Source organism: Carex rostrata, chromosome 3 (assembly GCF_964058835.1).
Source record: "Carex rostrata chromosome 3, lpCarRost1.2, whole genome shotgun sequence".
NCBI lineage: Eukaryota > Viridiplantae > Streptophyta > Magnoliopsida > Poales > Cyperaceae > Carex > Carex rostrata.
The window spans coordinates 15,929,200-15,934,199 of NC_135920.1; positions in this window are offsets into that span (position 1 = coordinate 15,929,200).

A 5,000-nucleotide genomic window follows, 5' to 3' on the forward strand; every position below is an offset into this window, starting at 1 on the left:
CCCACTTTTTTCGGATTGGACGGTTCCTACCCGGTGTGGACCATTTCTCAAACTTCCGGATTGTACGCGATCCAAATTATGGATGTAGGCAAAAATTCAAATTTATTAAAAATATGAAATATGAAATTTGGAGTTTGGAAAAAAAAAAATTGGGTTGTACAATTTCGGATCTTATGCAAGTGGGTTGGACAATTTTTGGTCCAAATGAATTACAACCGTCCAAAGAGCCATTGAAACTCCAGTTTTTCCGGCTTGTAAAAATTCCCACTTTTTTCGGATTGGATGGTTCACACCCGGTGTGGACCATTTCTCAAACTTCCGGATTGTACGCGATCCAAATTATGGATGTAGGCAAAAATTCAAATTTATTAAAAATATAAAATATGAAGTTTGGAGTTTGGAAAAAGAAAATTGGGTTGGACAATTTCGGATCTTATGCAAGTGGGTTGGACAATTTTTGGTCCAAATGAATTACAACCGTCCAAAGAGCCATTGAAACTCCAGTTTTTCCGGCTTGTAAAAATTCCCACTTTTTTCGGATTGGATGGTTCACACCCGGTGTGGACCATTTCTCAAACTTCCGGATTGTACGCGATCCAAATTATGGATGTAGGCAATACTTTTTTGATATTTTGAAAAAGTTCAAATTTATTAAAAATATAAAATATGAAATCTGCAGTTTGGAAAAAAAATTGGAAGTTTGAAACCTGAAGTTCAACAAAAAAAACGGCGCAAAAATCAGCAAAGCGGGGGCAACTAAGCGGATGCGGCCAGCCGTCAGTGAAAAATGGCCCCAAAACTGAGCGCATGCGGCCAAGCGTCGGTGCAAAATGGCCCGAAAACAGTCCCGTCGGTGCCCCCGTCGGGCTAAAATGACCCAAAAACAGTTCAGCTGGGGAAAATTAAGCGGATCCGGCCAAGAGTCGGTGGAAATTGGCCCGAAAACAGCCCAGCGGCAAGCGGAAGCGGCTAACGTTGGGCAAAAGTGACCCGAAAACAGTTAAGCGGGGGAAAACTAAGCGGATGCGGCCACGCGTTGGGGAAAACTAAGCGGATACGGCCAAGAGTCGGTGGAAATAGGCCCGAAAACAGTCCAGCGGCAAGCGGAAGCGGCTAACGTTGGGCAAAAGTCACCCGAAAACAGTTCAGCGGGGCAAATTTTTGAAATTTTTTTTGAAATTTTGAAATTTTTTTGAATTTTTGAAATTTTTGAAGTTTTTTTGGGTTTTTGGACTTTTTTTGAATTTTTGAATTTTTTGAATTTTTTTGAATTTTTTTGAATTTTTTGAATTTTTTTTGAATTTTTGAATTTTTGAATTTTTTTTTAATTTATTTGATTTTATAAATTTTTTGTGATTTTTTGAGATTTTTTTGAATATTTTACATGGGTGATTTCGACTTGGGGGATTTTCAGGGGGTGGTAACCCTGGGCGTGGCTAGAGCCTCAAAATGCATATTCCCCTATAGGGGGGCAAGGTTTTCAAAAATGGGTGCCCCCTCATGTACACGCGCGTGGGTGTACATGGCCCCGTCGGTGCCAGCGTGGGTGGAAAATGGCCCGAAAACAGCCCAGCGGCAAGCGGAAGCGGCTAACGTTGGGCAAAACTGACCCGAAAGCAGTATAGCTTGGAAAATTAAGCGGATGCAGCCAATTGTTGGCGAAAACTAAGCGGATACGGCCAAGTGACGGTGAAAAATGGCCCGAAAACAGTCCAGCGGCAAGCGGAAACGGCTAACGTTGGGCAAAAGTGACCCGAAAACAGTTCAGCTGGGGGAAATTAAGCGGAAGCAGCCAAGCGTTGGGCAAAACCAAGCGGATACGGCCAAGAGTCGGTGGAAAATGGCCCGAAAACAGTCCAGCGGCAAGGGGAAACGGCTAACGTTGGGACAAAGTGACCCGAAAACAGTTCAGCTGGGGAAAATTAAGCGGATGCAGCCAAGCGTTGGGGAAAACTAAGCGGATCCGGCCCAGAGTCGGTGGAAATTGGCCCGAAAACAGTCCAGCGGCAAGCGGAAGCGGCTAACGTTGGGCAAAAGTGACCCGAAAACAGTTCAGCGGGGGAAAACTAAGCGGATGCGGCCACGCGTTGGGGAAAACTAAGCGGATACGGCCAAGTGTTGGGGAAAAATGGCCCGAAAACAGCCCAGCGGCAAGCGGAAGCGGCTAACGTTGGGGAAAAGTGACCCGAAAACAGTTAAGCGGGGGAAAACTAAGCGGATGCGGGCACGCGTTGGGGAAAACTAAGCGGATGCGGCCAAGTGTCGGTGGAAATTGGCCCGAAAACAGCCCAGCGGCAAGCGGAAGCGGCTAACGTTGGGCAAAAGTGACCCGAAAACAGTTCAGCGGGGGAAAACTAAGCGGATGCGGCCACGCGTTGGGGAAAACTAAGCGGATACGGCCAAGAGTCGGTGGAAATTGGCCCGAAAACAGTCCAGCGGCAAGCGGAAGCGGCTAACGTTGGGCAAAACTGACCCGAAAACAGTTCAGCGGGGCAAATTTTTGAAATTTTTTTTGAAATTTTTGAAAATTTTTGAAAATTTTGAAGTTTTTTTGGGTTTTTGGACTTTTTTTGAATTTTTGAAATTTTTGAATTTTTTTGAATTTTTTTGAATTTTTTGAATTTTTTTTGAATTTTTCAAATTTTTTTTTTTTTTTGAATTTATTTGATTTTATAAATTTTTTGTGATTTTTTGAGATTTTTTTGAATATTTTACATGGGTGATTTTGACTTGGGGGATTTTCAGGGGGTGGTAACCCTGGGCGTGGCTAGAGCCTCAAAATGCATATTCCCCTATAGGGGGGCAAGGTTTTCAAAAATGGGTGCCCCCTCATGTACACGTGCGTGGGTGTACATGGCCCCGTCGGTGCCAGCGTGGGTGGAAAATGGCCCGAAAACAGCCCAGCGGCAAGCGGAAGCGGCTAACGTTGGGCAAAACTGACCCGAAAGCAGTATAGCTTGGAAAATTAAGCGGATGCAGCCAATTGTTGGCGAAAACTAAGCGGATACGGCCAAGTGTCGGTGAAAAATGGCCCGAAAACAGTCCAGCGGCAAGCGGAAACGGCTAACGTTGGGCAAAAGTGACCCGAAAACAGTTCAGCTGGGGGAAATTAAGCGGAAGCAGCCAAGCGTTGGGGAAAACCAAGCGGATACGGCCAAGAGTCGGTGGAAAATGGCCCAAAAACAGTCCAGCGGCAAGCGGAAACGGCTAACGTTGGGACAAAGTGACCCGAAAACAGTTCAGCTGGGGAAAATTAAGCGGATGCAGCCAAGCGTTGGGGAAAACTAAGCGGATCCGGCCCAGAGTCGGTGGAAATTGGCCCGAAAACAGTCCAGTGGCAAGCGGAAGCGGCTAACGTTGGGCAAAAGTGACCCGAAAACAGTTCAGCGGGGGAAAACTAAGCGGATGCGGCCACGCGTTGGGGAAAACTAAGCGGATACGGCCAAGTGTTGGGGAAAAATGGCCCGAAAACAGCCCAGCGGCAAGCGGAAGCGGCTAACGTTGGGGAAAAGTCACCCGAAAACAGTTAAGCGGGGGAAAACTAAGCGGATGCGGCCACGCGTTGGGGAAAACTAAGCGGATGCGGCCAAGTGTCGGTGGAAATTGGCCCGAAAACAGCCCAGCGGCAAGCGGAAGCGGCTAACGTTGGGCAAAAGTGACCCGAAAACAGTTCAGCGGGGGAAAACTAAGCGGATGCGGCCACGCGTTGGGGAAAACTAAGCGGATACGGCCAAGAGTCGGTGGAAATTGGCCCGAAAACAGTCCAGCGGCAAGCGGAAGCGGCTAACGTTGGGCAAAACTGACCCGAAAACAGTTCAGCGGGGGAAAACTAAGCGGATGCGGCCACGCGTTGGGGAAAACTAAGCGGATACGGCCAAGAGTCGGTGGAAATTGGCCCGAAAACAGTCCAGCGGCAAGCGGAAGCGGCTAACGTTGGGCAAAAGTGACCCGAAAACAGTTCAGCGGGGGAAAACTAAGCGGATGCGGCCACGCGTTGGGGAAAACTAAGCGGATACGGCCAAGAGTCGGTGGAAATTGGCCCGAAAACAGTCCAGCGGCAAGCGGTAGCGGCTAACGTTGGGCAAAACTGACCCGAAAACAGTTCAGCGGGGGAAAACTAAGCGGATGCGGCCACGCGTTGGGGAAAACTAAGCGGATACGGCCAAGTGTTGGGGAAAAATGGCCCGAAAACAGCCCAGCGGCAAGCGGAAGCAGCTAACGTTGGGCAAAAGTGACCCGAAAACAGTTCAGCGGGGGAAAACTAAGCGGATGCGGCCACGCGTTGGGGAAAACTAAGCGGATACGGCCAAGGGTCGGTGAAAAAGGGCCCGAAAACAGTCCAGCGGCAAGCGGAAGCCGCTAACGTTGGGCAAAAGTGATCCGAAAACAGTCCAGCGGGGGAAAACTAAGCGGATGCGGCCAAGCGTTGGGGAAAACTAAGCGGATACGGCCAAGCGTCGGTGAAAAAGGCCCGAAAACAGTCCAGCGGCACGCCGAAGCGGCTAACGTTGGGCAAAAATGGCCAAAAGCGGTGGAGCAGGGCGGTCTGAATCTATGCATCCACATAAAATGGGGGGTAAACCTGGGGGATTTCCAGGGGGTGGTAACCCTGGGCGTGGCTGGAGACCCAAAATGCATATTCCCCTATAGGGGGGAAGGATTTTTGGAAGAGGCAGCCCCTCATGTACATGCCAAGCGGGGTGTACATGGCCTCCGTCGGTGTAAAATGGCCCGAAAAACAAGATTATGTTACCCGAAGACACGATTATGTTACCGAAAAAACACGGTTGAGCGGGGGCAGTAAGCACGGTTGAGCGGGGGCAAAAAACACGGTTGAGCGGGGCAAAAAACACGGTGCAGCGGGGACAAAAGACACGATTTTGTTACCGAAAAACACGGCCCGTCGGGGGCAAGGAACACGAATATGTTACCGAAAAACACGGACCACGCGGGTTGAAATCCCCAGCCGTAGAGCCGGCGAAACACGGTGGGGCAGGGCG